Source organism: Antedon mediterranea, chromosome 3, assembly GCF_964355755.1.
Source record: "Antedon mediterranea chromosome 3, ecAntMedi1.1, whole genome shotgun sequence".
In the NCBI taxonomy this organism is placed as follows: domain Eukaryota; kingdom Metazoa; phylum Echinodermata; class Crinoidea; order Comatulida; family Antedonidae; genus Antedon; species Antedon mediterranea.
Window position 1 is genome coordinate 8,358,251 of NC_092672.1, and position 15,461 is coordinate 8,373,711.

The 15,461-nt window shown below is 31.8% G+C and overlaps 1 protein-coding gene across 2 annotated transcripts in view; it reads left to right on the top strand.

Annotated features, from left to right (window-relative positions):
• Positions 1-2,952: 2,952 nt before the first annotated feature.
• Positions 2,953-15,461, top strand: part of LOC140044762 (TNF receptor-associated factor 4-like) — a 28,122-nt gene continuing 15,613 nt past the window's right edge. Inside the window, exons 1-2 of one of the 2 annotated variants that reach the window (XM_072089409.1) lie at positions 2,953-2,993; positions 11,067-11,121. The gene's annotated coding sequence lies outside the window, so the exon portion shown is untranslated. Of the gene's footprint in view, positions 2,994-5,798; positions 6,036-11,066; positions 11,122-15,461 lie in introns of those variants that run through there. The other variant, XM_072089410.1, reaches the window with a different exon arrangement.

Here is a 15,461-nt window from a genome sequence, read left to right on the forward strand (position 1 = left end):
TACCATTTGCTCACTATCGCGTGCCTCTATAATGAAGGTGTAATGTTCAACTAATGAAATGAATAAAAATAAAATCAATAGTTAAGTAACATTTTTATTTCATTTACCGTAATTTTTTATAATTATTTACTTTTATTTTTTGCCCGTGACGACATGCATGACCAATCAAGACACGCGCTAACTATCTGCAATAATACACTACCACCACCACCACTGTAAAAAAATAACTATATAGCGCCACCTATCACACACAAACTTTTTTAAGCAGACGACTTTGTGAAACATGTGTTCATTGTTGGCATTTTGTCTGAGATTCATTCATTTATGTATTAAAACAGGTAATAATCTGACTAGGAAGATTCAGTATTAGTTAAGAAAGTATGTATTCTACAGTAGAATTAAGATCTACAGTACTAGGCTAGGCCTAGGCCTACTAGGCACATGCGTAAATAGGACTAGCCTAGCTAGTAGTAGGCCTACTACTAGAGGCTAGGCCTAGCTAGGCCTACTAGGCTAGGCCTCTAGCTAGCTTGGTCCAGCAGGAGCAGCCTCTAGCTAGGCCTAGTTTATTTTAGGCCTAGCTAGGCCTACGCCTGTGAGTGTCTAACTAACTACTAAGACTAAAAGGCCTAACTAGGCCTAGGCCTACCTCTCTCTAGTAGGCCTCTAACTAGAGAAGAGAGGCCCACCCAGCAGGCCTAGGCCTAGCCGAATACAGCACAGAACTCAGTGGTGGGCCATCATTACGATGACGCCTACCCCGGGCCCTGCTATAGTATAGACCTAACCTACTACTACTACTAGCTAGCTAGGGCCTACCTAGCCTATACAGGCATCTCTTTCTAGGTCTCTACTAGCCTAGCTGCGCCAGGCAGGTTATTAAGGCCAAATATGGTACGAAAAATAGCCTGGATGCAACTGTGTTGTGTTTATCAATCGATTATCATACTAAATTGACTTGTGTCTGAACTTTGAACATTTTTGTTAAAATCATTGCAGAAATACATAGGCCTAGGCCTAGATCAAAATTCATTATTTTTGTAATGTGTGAAAATATCATGAGCATGATGTTAGGCTGGTAGACAAGCCTAAAATATGTGAGTCTCTTGATGCAACTTTAATTCATCATTATTCATGTGATCATGGTAGCTGCTGCAGAGTAAGGATCGTCTCCCAATAATGTGATCATGGTAGTGGGGTGTCACGAAACCTAAGACCACGAAAGCTAAGACCCCCTAAGACCTAAAAGATCACAAAAGCTAAGACCCAACACTAAGATTACAAATATTTATCTTTCGCACCTGCCTTGTATTTTAACTCCAAACATTTATTCTGAATAACACACCTTAGAATTGGCACTTTCATGAAAAAGAATCACATAAAAAGTAACAAATACATTTTTAAATTGATGATTTTACAGACGTTTTTCTCGCACACAAACTGACTAGCCTACAGTACAGGGTGGACCCAGTACAGTAGGCCTACCCCATGTTCAATGTTTTTGTTTCTATGGAACGTCAAAAGAGCAAACATTATATAGAGGGCTGGAAACTCTGTGGAGTCCATCTACAGTGTGGATGGAACAATGTAAAATTAAAATTGTAATGATAATAGTATAATCATGCAAGTACGAAGAAATAAATACTGGCAAATAAATTTTAATTTAAAAATCATAAGTTTTTTTGTTTCGTTTTCTTTCTGTTTTTATACTTGTACTATTATTGTTGCTCTTTTGGCGCTCTATAGAAACAAAAACATTGAGCATGGAGCTCGAGGAGTTACATTACAGTATACAAAGAAACACATCTGTAAAATCATCAATTTAAAGGATTTATTTATTTGTTATTAATAAATTATGTGTTTCTCCTTCTGAAAGTACTTATAAGTCCTAATTTTAAAGTGTGGTGTTCAGGATAAAGTTAGTCAATAAATTTGGAGTCAAAATACAAGAAAGGCAGGTGCGTAAGAAAAACATCCTCTGAACCAACACAATGGAGTAAATATATACCAACAAACAACCCGTCAAGTTTGTTTGTTGTAAAGAAAAAATATACATTTACTCAACGGGCGAAAATAATGTGAGTTTATCTATGTTTTGCGGTAGTATTAAATTATATTTATGGTAATAAATTAAACCTACTGTGTTTAAAATTATGTATGGATAAACAAGTATTCTTTTTAAGCTGTAGCATATCTTAGTATTTGTAATCTTAGGTGTTGGGTCTTAGCTTTCGTGATCTTAGGTCTTAGGGGGTCTTAGCTTTCGTGGTCTTAGGTTTCGTGACACCCCATGGTAGTGGTGCTGCAGAGTAAGGGATTGGGTCTTGGTATAGTGTCCTTCACTACCAAGACGGTTTTTCCACTATAAAGCATTGATGAAGACGCGAACATAATAATATTTTTCCAGCTGTATTTTTAATTTTGAATATGTGCAGAAAATGTCAACATTTTTGTGTGAATGGCAGATGCTTTATCAATTCCAACCAATCGTTTGCTTTGTTTTTCATGATTACAATTTTCCGGTCTTTCTCTGCATATTTTCTCAGCAGATGTGGACAAATTGAACTCGCGTGCCCCTACCCCTCAGGCTCATCAAATTCCAATGATTGTTATTGATTTGTTTCTGAAGCAATGAACCAAAAAATTGGGGGGGATTAAAAAATGCTTGCTTGATAATTCTACTTGTAAAAGCCTGGAGCATTATTTAACCTATAGAGATATCAATGTAATCAGTAGATCACCTTACCTGTAATTGTAGTACAAAGGAGCTTAGTATTATTGAAATGTCACTGCAAGAGCAGCTGCAAGTGGCACAAAACAATTAGTTTATTTCTGGAGGAGGGTTAGTCTACACCTCTGATCTCCATCGTTAAAATTGTTTGTATGGTATAAAACTCTTAATTCATTTAGTTTATTGGGACAAGTGTTGTCACTATCACTATGGATGAATATTTTGAAGCAAGTGAAAGACCGTATATCCATTCATATAGCAGGTAATAATTATTTTGACAGATTACTTTATTTTTTATGGTCCTGTTTCTGCTACGAAAAAATAACTGGTTCTTAACCCGATATGTGAATTAACCATGAATAAGTTAACCCCAATTTCTTTGGGCAGCAGAAACAGGAGAAATTTTCAATAACTGGTTAAATGGTAGCGGTTAAAAACAGTCAATCGATTCGGTGTTAGAACGCCATTTAACCCAGTTGTTTCTATGCAACTTTTAGCTGAATACACAAAATAAATGTTATTTGATTGACAGCTGCTGACCTTGGTTTGAATTGACTGCCAAAACCCATTGCATCTAGCCAAATGCATAGTATTTTGTGAAGTTCCTTGATTAATGTTTACATCTTGACTTGATACATTTTAGTACTTGTGTGTTTTTTTTTATAAATAAAACATTTATAAAGTTTTTACTTTAACAATTTGTATTGATGTAACATTTTAAGTACAATTACTGTATACACAGACAATTGTACTTAATTAATGAAAAAAGAAATAATTGTTGTGAAGAAACGCAATGAAGGTAACACATGTTTCGTTATTGATTTGATTGTAAAACACCTTTGACTGCATGGATCACTGACTTTACCATGAATATACCAAGTCGTTATAGCAGTATCTAATAGTCATTTGTTATGAGTGAGCGAAGCCTGTTGTAACGGATTCGTTGTACACTGTATTGTTGTTAAGTCGGCAGGTTGCCTTATTGTTTATAAACTGATTTATTAATACAGGTATGTTGCTGGATTGTAGTATATCATTTTCAAATTTATTTGTCACAACTGTTCTTTCATTATAATATATTAAATACTAGTAATAGTATATTATTTAATAGTATTACTGTACTGTATTTAATTAATGAAATGAGTTTGGAAATACCAATAATCATCTTGGAAATACCAGGCTATTATGTACTTTGTATACTGATTTTCGTTATTCATTAAATTTAATAATGGATTGCTTGCTTCCCCATTTGAGTAATTTTTATATAGTACAGTAGGTAGGTGCCAAATGTATAGTACGTCTTTAGCAGAAAGTTATCATACAGCCTTCAGTAAATAATGTCCACACTGTACCCGTTTATGTTCATGATTTTATTATTGATTTAAATGAATAATGTGAAACTGCAAAGTACTGTACTGTTATCTTAGATCTTGAATAGAACTTTTACATATCATTATCAAGCAGAAGGTTCCCAGTTGGAATGGCTCTTTCTCATTCTTATAGACTTCCTCATCTTTATGAGTGAGTGAGTGTGGCCGAGCGGTTAAGACAGTTGAACCTTAATCCATAGCCATAACATCGGCAAGGGTTCGAGGCTCACTCGCTCCATGGTTCTGGTGGTAGAACAAGTCTTCTAGGATGAGGACTATAAACCGTAGGTCCAGTGTACATCTGGCTCATGTGCACTTTAAAGAACCTAGTACATCTTTCGAGACGAGTAGGGAGTTACCCCGGTGTACTAGTTCATACATACACACTGTCGTGGACAGACGTAATGGCGCCGTAGTTGGCTGCCGATGACACGATGTGACTCTTAGGGGAGAAGAATGTTGTTGAAAAGAAGTAACAGTCCACAACGCCTTTGATCACTAATTGTTGCTTGAATTGGCGCTTTACAAATTCGTATATATATGTATTATTGTTATTATTTATCACTTCTTTATATTAATTAATTTTCAGTAGTATTGTAGGCCTACAGTATATGAACTAGTGGTTAATAATTTGTTCTGTGCCTGTTATGTTAATTTGGATAGAACTTCTAATAGATTAACTACCTGTATGACTACTCTGTAAAAAGATAGCCAAGTTGGTTTATATTTTATTATAATAATAGCCAATAAGATTAATTGATGTGAATTTGTTCTAATGCTTATTGTGATCAAGCTACGCATGGGTGTATTTGTTCCCTTTGGTCCTTTGTTGTCACATGCCTTTTTAACCTACTGTAATTCCTGTTTTCGAAACCTTAGTTGTGAATGACTTTATAACATTGTCAACTGGCAATGCCATAGTTTATTTTGGTAACTGTCTACTTGACTCCATCTTAAGTTATTGTCATGTAAATAACTCAATATAAAGAAATGTTTGTGAACTTTATAATAAATCATATAATTTTGAAATTTTCCAAATTATTAGATTTAAAAACAAACACAACCACCCCTACCCCAACAAAGTGTGCAAAACCGGGGAAAATTTTCTTTTAAAGAAATTAGCCATAACTAATGCTCAATCTGAATTTGGATTACGTTAGAAAACATACTAGTTTTATAATTGAAATGTTTTTTTCTATATCACCATTCTACATCACAATGAGGTGCAATAAGGTAATATTGTGTAGCATTTGGCTATGCTACACAGGCTAAAACGTTCTTTGTACATTCTTTTCAAAGCATGTTTTCCACTAGACGTGAACATATTCGCGCGAAACAAACATTCCTGAGTTTTTTTTGCGCATTTTTTCACGTCACAAAAATTAGATGAAAAAATATGCATGTACTAAAGTAAGTCAAATTACACTTTTTGATTCGCCTTGTGGACAAAAACTAGTCTTTAGTGAGTTGTGTTGGACTTTCCAGAATGAGTTTTTTTGTTTACCATTCTGATATTATTATTATCCAAATTATTTTGAAAGTACAGTTTTGTCTAACGGTATGTGTTTTAATTTTCTGAAACTAGAAAAACAGCTGATTGTAAATGGTGAATGAATTTGGCATGTGTTTATTGTGTGGGCAACACACAGCTTGACATCTCAACCCCCAGTGGCAACAACCTACCTAGTTCAACTGTTTACATCTGTTTATTGTACAGAGCTTGTTTGTTGAGTGTAAACATGACTCTGTGTTAAAGTCATCATATGCAACAAAGACAAGTTCGTACCTTTTGTTCAACAATGCTTTGATCCTGGTCTCAAATATATTGTAACTTTTTATCAAGTAGGCTTTGTTTGTATGTAACTACAGAAGGAATAAAGGGAATTGCAATAGTGGAACTTTGAGGTTTTAGAGGGGATTTGATCAAGTCAAAGGTAAATGTACTAGGGTATTAGTAATCAGTCAGTATACCTTGCATGGTTATAGTTTGAACTGGATTCCGTTATCGGTATAACTGCATTGGTACTGTTGAGATCAAGATAAGATGTATGTACATTTAATTGAGTTTCATAAGTTGTAAGAAAATATATAGTAAGTCTGTTACAATACTAATTCGAACTTCTCCGTCATCCAGCTAAGTTTCGGGAGACTGTAATTGAGAGCTCTCCCCCATTCATTTACCCACCAAAAAGTTTGAACGTTTAGCAGGTAATCAAATCTTTTTGATATAGCCTAATTTCTGGCTTTTAATTATCTATTTTTCTCTATTTAAATTAGTAGACCTACTGTTAGTTTTTTTTTCTTCTTAATGGAGTTGAGTTTTCTTGTATAAAGTTTTTATTTTTGTTATTTTTTCCTTTGGATGGTGGGGTGAGGGGGAGGGGGAAGATTCGGATGAAAAGAAAGTATGTTTTAATTAAGTATTAAGTATGATCATCTTTCTCAAATCTGTATTATTACTTGGGTATCTTTTTATGATACATAAAAATGTACAATGATAACAAAAATATGCAATAAGGTTTATTGCAGGTAAATGAAAAGAGAGATGCATGATGGGAAGGAAATGGGGAAACATTATTGATTTGTTGATTTCTTCCCATCATGCATTGTGCAACGATGCTTTCTCACGATCGCAAGCTACAGTATCTGTTGTGATAAACCTTATGCTTCTGCTTCTAGACTTTTTGAAATTATGATAACCATTTCTACATTCAATGATGATTTTAAATCTGCAATTATCATCTCAATTTTCATATTTGATATCTGATTACGCGTATCATGAGAGATATTCTGCTTAGACGCTTAGATGCCAATAATAAACAAAAAAATGATCGATAACGACTGAACATGATCCATTGGCCAATCGTATTTGATAGAGCGTATTTATTACAAGCTGCGTAATTGATCTAGCCGCTATTAAATGACTCTTTCAAAGAAATATATTTACTTATGTATGTTGGCTCCATGGCCTAATTTCAGATGCCATATGTTATAGATATGAATTGTATTGTTATTGGAACAAGCTAATTTAATTTATGATATTTCATGCTCTTGGTAAATATTTATAATTCTGCATAATTAATTAACTTTTCTTGGTTAATTGAACATAAACAATTCTCCATGAAATATTTATTATCAAAATATAATTTAATTTCAAATTGTTAATGTTGTTACGGTAAGTAATTATTGGAAACTTCACTTTCATAAACAGTGGCACACTTGCACATTACTTTTGTGCGTACATTGTATTCAAAACAAAATATCAAAAAATATATAGTACTGTTATATTATCCCCATAAACATCAGAAATGAAGATTTATAAAATCATGAGACTTCAATTTTGCAGTTTAATCACTCAAAAATAATGATTTCACTTATAAAAGGACAAAATAAATGGTTAAACAGAACATTTACTTTTTTCGAATTACAGTTTTTTAGGTAAATAATTTTAGTGGATACAGTAACTATTAAACAATGATATCTTTAAGTTTAACAACTTTGTATTTAGTGTAATACCGGTATTCAAAATGACGTAAAATTTCCCAATTCCAATATATTGTACAGTATGTGGGAAATTTTACAGTGACGATTTTTATTGCATAGTACATCAAGCATTGTGTGTAGCTTTTAAAATAAACAATGATTCTAAATTTTTGTAAAATGTACCTTTTTTTCTGAAAGATTCTTCGTGGGCATTCTTTTGAATCAATCCTATTAATATTTTTGTCAATTTTCTGGTCTATTAAGCTAGTATCACTTAGTGACTCAGATCATAATCACCATCATACCAATGATTTGAGAAATACAGAAGGCCATTAGAATTACAATATTAAAACTACTCAATCAGAAGAAAAATTAGTAACTTCACATGAAACTAGTTTATTCAATTTAAAAATTCTTTTACATGTGTTTTCTTTTCAAAGAAAATTTGTTTTCATAAATAATAACCAATTTATTGATGTATCGAACTTAAGTTAAAAACAAGATGCAGTTTAATTAGTAAGGTTTTAAGTATATAATTTTAGTTCAGTATAATTGATTTATAATTTTTATTGCATTAGAAGGAATTTAAAAAAATCATTTTAAGTTGATAAAAATGAATTTATTGAAGCATAGATTTTGTTCTTCTTTGTGGCATATTTTATTTTATATATTTTAGGAGGAAGTTGAATGATAAAACACAATTCATTGAAGATTTTGTAGGATTGTTATATTTTTTTTATATAATGAAAAATGTTTAGGATAGCAAAAATTGTCTTTAAATACAAGTCTATTTAAATACATACAAATGTACACTATTTGTAAAGTGTAGAAGAATAATAGTATTAGAGTGTTGCAATATGGCTTGGCATTTTGAAAATATTGACAGAAATACATTTTTTTTGGCTTGCTTGATATGAAATTTACAAATTAACATAATTACATTCATCCATCTGTTGTTTTTATTAATGTTGTTTCTTTATGTAAAGATCTGTGATTGGCTAGCTGAAAACCTTATTACCATACATTATATGCGCTGTGTTTTAGTTAGACACACTTAAACATACATTGCACGATTTGATAGATACTCGATTGTTATACAATGGAGCTATGAGTAATACTTTAAAGTTAAGTTCTTCGCTGAGTAAATAAAATACACGGTGTGAACAAACATTACACATTTAGAGGAGGTCATTGCACTATTGAACTAATCATTTTAATCATTTATTAATTTAATATAATAATATTAAAATTGAATTGATAGTATTGAAAAATTAATTAATTCAGATAATAACATTTTGCCTAAGTGTGACACTGAACATTGAGGAACACTGAAATACTGTAGGCCCTCTTATTACAAAAGATATATAGCAAATAACGAAAAGAGATTATTAGAGGTGCAAATTCAGTTTATTTAGGAGTTGGTATGTTTGGCTGTGCATTTATTTATTCAGTTCCAACAAATTAAGGTTCCATCCAAAAGATGATATCAATGCGGAAATAAAGCATCTTATCTTACCCAAAGAAATATAACATTGTATGGCAGTCAGGTCTGAATTGAACTCATATGGAGTTTTGACACCATTGCGCCATCTCACTCTCGCACATGTCCAAAAGAACAGTATAGATTAATTTAGCTTCTGTGTATAATCACCACATGTAAAATAATGTTAATTGTTAGTATTGCCTTTGGCGTACATATGTTTAATGAAGATTGAACATTTGATTTTCAGTTTTTTTTTCGATATTTTTTAGCCTGTTTTGTTTATGTTCAATTTGTAGATGTGTCATTCATCTTTCCACACATAGAAAACAGAAAATCAGTTGTTTTGTCAACAGGATTGAGAATAGAGTCAACAATCCCAATACGGACACCCTCGGGCTGGCCTGGTTTTCCAACGTTTTGGATCAAGAAAAGTCTGGTTTTGGGAGAATTTCCGTTTATGAGAGTCTGATATTGAGAGATTCAACTGTATTTGGTTCTCAAAGAAATTTTATAACAGGAAATATTTTAGCGACATTTTGTATTAGATAGAATGTAAAATCATGTATTTTTAGTCAAAAGTGTTCAATACGAGTTATCATAACTTATGTCTTTCATAATACATTAACGTCACTGTACTTTTCTTTCATTATTATCTATATGATATATTTTCTGAGTGCACTTTCACTTCTGTTTGTTTTTTAATTGCCGACATAAACTGATATGCTTGTTTTAAACTCTCACTTCCTCAAGATTTTGTTTGTGTCTAGTACACCTATCAAATTAGTAGAAAAACCTTGTTTTATTTGAATTCACAGGATAGGTTAAGCTACAGAAAATTCCAGAAAAAAAACTATAGTATAATCAAGGCAATCTAACAACAGGATTCTGAGCTCCGGAGATCAAAGGATTGATCTGTGGCTGCAACAAGATGTTCCACACCCCTTAACAGACACCACACTGTGGAAAATATGTTGATAGTATAGTACAGTATTGTTGGTATTTGTCGCAGCCAGACATAAGATCAAAGTGACTGTTAGTTACAAGTTCCTATCTTAGCAAGGCAAGCTCAGTGTCCTGTTGTTAGATTTGCCTTGGTATAATCATCTGTATCAAAATAATAAGTTTTGCATGTGAAACCTTTGCTAAATGAAAAGCAAGATTTTCACGAAAGGTTACTCAGTTAGAGGAAAAATGGCAAAAATCAGCAATGTAGTCATGTTACAAGTATTGTCAAAACAATATAGATTATCTGATAAAAATCCTAGAAAGTAGGAAATCGTTTGCCATTTTTCCCCTGACTGTACTGGAGAATATTAACCCATTTTGAAAATATAAAATACATGCAAGATATCGATGTGTGTGATACAGTTGTGTCTTTGAGTGTTTGTGAATAGCTATTAAATTACTCATTTTGATTATCAAGCTAGTTGCGGTATGCATTGTTGACACTTTTCTATTGCTAGTAGGCCTACTATCTTCTTATCATTTCATATCTTCTTATCATATCATATGGTTCTGAGATATGTATTTGAAAAAGTTGGTTGTTAATTGTTTATCAAGTTCAAGAGGTTTAAAAGTGAAATTTCAATGATGATAACTGATATTCAAAGTGTGTTCTTTATATTCAAAATGTGTTGTTTATAATCAAAATGTTAATTTTTAACCCATGATGTAAATTTGAATTTATCTAAAATAATAAAAATAGTAAGTTAAGGAAATCTGTTAATCAGATTATGATCTCTGATTCTGAATTATGTAAATTTATTTAAATTTGTGTCCATATGAAGTGAACCAATGATATGCCTGCAAGTCAAAGATGAGTCATGCATCACTGGTTTGTGGCTACAGCATGGTAAATAATGATAATAAAAACAAAACATTGCTGCAAGCTACTGTACGTGTATGCATCTCAGAATTGCTTTGGTATTACAGCTATCAGTTGTGATTATTGTTACTCTGTCATTGCTTAATATTTATTCAATATTATCGTCTTTTTCAGTAGTTTGGCGATACATTCTTGTCCCCAAGATCAAGAACTGTTGGATTATGATAAGGTAAGTTATAATATTTTTTTTACAAATTATGTTATTAGTGACATGGGATGGGGGAAAGGAGGAGTGGCCATGATTATTCATTAACTATACTTATATACCCTTAGCCAGACATTTTACTCTTAACGTTATATGGTTCTGCTGCTATGCTGAATATAAGGCAATTTAAGGTTTGCCACTTTACGCTATATTCATAAATTCAACATTTTTTGACAGGAATATTTATCAAATGTATGTAGTTAAAGTGTGCACTTTCTTTACAAACACAGGTTCTGAGAAAAAAAAATGTTCATATACACACGTACGCAACAGCTTGTTTGAATTCATGTCATGTTCAAACATTATTGATTGTGAATGTTTATTGTTTGTATCAAAGTTTTTAAATGCTTGTCCTCTTTACATAAACACAAATTAAATACATTAAAACAGTATTTCATTGCATGCCTTCTCTCTGATAAATTGTCCCCCTACATCTGTAATCAGGGGGAAATGTTTTTCACTTTGTGGATTCCAAATAGACATCCAATTTTACTCTACAGTCAGTGTTTTATCAATAGAAATCAAGTCGGGAAAATTAAGCAAAGTACCAAATTATTGGTATACTATAAGATGTAACTACAGTAATTCTACTTACTATAGTAATAGTATCCAAAAAAGTAAAATAATATTGTACATTTGTTTATTTAATTAACAAAATATAAGCTTTGATTGCTCCTGGTCTATTTAATCAAATAGCTAGGCCTAAAAACCTACCACTCCTGATAAGTGTTTATATTTGATGTATAATATAAATATAATAATATTACACCATTTTTTAATACCGATTGCAGCCAATTTATTCCGACAAATCTTGCTGGTAAAACCTGCTTCGAGAGAACAAAGTATAATTTTATTTTATGCACTTAGTACAGTAGTATAATCCCATGACCGGTAAATGTATTCTACCATACAGAGTTGCTATTAATTAATGCGATTGTGACCGAGCCGTAAGATTCACTTGATATGCCAATACGGTAAGGAGCGGAAAATTAGCGATTAAACCTCAAGGGATAGACGTATTGTAAGCTTTCAAAATTAGCTCTTGGAATCGTGGTCGCCATAGCATGGTGATTGAAATTAGACACATTCTCGAACTTGTAAATTAATGTTAAAGTTAGAGTGAAAGCTGAATAATAAATGAGGAATTTCATGATAATTATACTATCACTCTGCCTAATGTAACCGAGCCATTAACATAATGTTTTAGTTTTCATACTATATGAATAATGAATCCTTGTCGATAGAATTTAAAGTTCTTATTGATGTTCTTGTTTGCAGCCATAATGATCATTTCCTGACGATAACGCAGATTTAAAGTTTTAATGCTACAGGGCTTGTGTTAAGAAATAAAATTGACAATAAGTCTCATTTGTACAATAGAGGGATTTCTGTTAAACGACTTTAATCATTATTGGGTAAAGTTTCTTGTCTCATGCAAGTTGCCAAAGAAAAAGATAACATTATATTAGCAGACTGTAAAGAAGTTCCAATGAGTGTATTTTATTACCACTCTCCTAGCTTAATAATATTTATCATGTGACCCACAATCGTCAAACAATCAATGTTTCTAAGTGCTTTACAAACAAAAGTGATAAAATATCCTAAAATAACCAAAAAATGAAAAAAAGCAAAGGAACCATTTACACAGCTCTGTTCTCCAGCACTTTGAAGCTCATGTATGAGAGAAACACCGAAACAGAAGTGAAAAAGGCATCTCTCTATCCTATCCTACCAAAATATACCACAGCACTACTACTACTACTGTACTACTACTACTGTACTACTACTACTGTACTACTACTACTGTACTACTACTACTGTAGGATAATTTAGAATGCTTTATAGTACACTGTGTACCAAACCATACCATTTTGATACTGAAATCAAAAAGTAGTATTTAAACAAAAGAATGTTTTTTAACATGGGATATTCCTATTTCACAAAGATACAATTAGCATATTTTACGAATAAATTAACTTGACTGTGAATTTGTAGATGTTGTAAACAAGTCAAGGATAGGAAGATTACAGTTAATTGCGATGATGCATTAGTGATGTACACTGTATAGAATTTATCTAATCTCTGCCACTGTTTGATGCTACCTTTCAAATTATGGTAAAACCAGAGTTAATATTATGATTATCGAATGCAGTATAATTTAAATTAACAGAAAGAAAAATGAAATGAATTAATTAAGTCATATTGCTGATTTCAACTAACAATATTCTACATTACAGTACATTTGTATTCATAATGTACATATTTTTTCAAATATGGAATATTCTATTTTGCATTATAATTTATTCAACCTTTTTAATGTTAATTGGTTAATGACTTTAATAAAATAATCAATTTTGAAACGGAAATTGACAAGATTTTCCTTCGATAATGAAGGTAGATGGTTTCTGTCACAATCAAACAGTGTAAATGGAATGTTTATAATTAGGAGGAGTGTTACTGTATTTTCTTCAGGGATGTTACACATCCTGTGTGCTGACTTCTTCATAAGTCAATCATGTTGAAATAATGAGATCTAGCGGTAAGTCTAGAGGAATCCAAACAAACATAGTCACCTTAGCAAATACAGTATTCCTACCTTGTGCATACTAATTGTACACATTGCTAATAAATAGCCGCAAAGGTGAATCACAAACATGATTGACTGAACATTTGGATCATTGACTCTCTCTTGAACTATTATTTACATTTTGTTGGTGGTGAAAGTCATGTACAGAGTTAAATGTGTATTTATGTTGGGTACATGTGAGAGCAATCACTGCATTGTGGTCCTCGTTGATGTGATAGAGATGTTTCTCCGAAGGAGGGATGAAACAAATTACTACCTGCTCCGATCCTCTCTAAATATGCCGGAGGATGCCCCACGGATGTACCCATACCATAGGTCTACTAAAGTTTGTGCTTTCCTATTGAATGGACACAAGATTCTTATAATTGATGTACAGCATGGATACTATCTTTTTATGTTTACAATTAAAACCATGAAAGTATACAATTTAAAAAAACTCTAATTTCATACCTCCATGATTTAAACCATATGGTACGAAATAATACAAAATTGTGAATAGACCTACAGTACAGTACTGTACTGTACAATTTAAATAGATTTGGAGATATAGTATTGTATGTAGAATATAAGAAGAACTGGGCCTAGTGTGAACTCTGCCTATTGTTAAACTAGGTATATTGCGAATTACACATACTGTATTGTGACAGTGACACCAATAACAATGTCCTTTTGGGCATTGCCCTATTTTTTTTCTTAGATGTTAGTCACTTTACATTCACTAGTCGCATACCTTTTATAAATAGTTTGTTGTTGTTTTCTGATTCCCATGTTCCATCTTCATAATAAGAAAAAATAAATTGTTGTAAAATGAAACATGACATGCTCACTATGCAAAAGATAAAAGCCCAGAGGGTGACATTTAAAACATCAAACTTTACCTAACCTCGAATTGACATTCTTTTAAGATCACTTGCAACAATTTGTAGGAAGAAATCTTGATATTATATTGTTTAATATTAAAATCGGAGAAACCAGATGATATCACAAGGTTTATAAATGAATAAATAGAAAATGAATATTATAATAGGTTGTCACAGCAATACTTGTATGTTTTGTACATTATTATTCCTTATGTGACAACTACAGTATAACAATTCAATACAACATTGCAAAATAACATTTAGGTTCTGTAGGTGGTAGAAACACACTAAATTAATATATGTATCTGATATTGTATTTATTGGGTGAAGGTAATATTTTATACATGGTAATTGTAAGCAATATGAAAAGCATAATATTTAAATAAAGCTTTTATAAATAAATTTGCTTTTATATAAAACAAAGTTTGTAAAAATACTGGTATAGATTATAAATCAACAAAAAAAGGAACCCAATTTGTGGTTAAATTACTTTTAATAAATTAAGATAGTTTAGAATAGATTGTATACTATAAAAGCACAAGAAGACTACAATAACATTATGAGAATAATAAATATATTATATAATTAATAAATGTATTTAATAATATTAAAATTAACTAGGATAGGAGTTTAAATCACTTTCTTTTAAGTAATGGATATTCATTTTCTCCCTAGGATATCCATCCACAAAATAATAAATAACTGTAAATCATCCCTAGGAAAGTGTGTCATAATAGCACCTATGAACTTGAACCCCTGGAGGCTTTCTACCAGTTAGCAACAGGATATATTTAATTAGGCTCCTGTGTTTACAGTTGAAGTTACTAATTGATTGGACATGCCTTGGGATGTTGGTT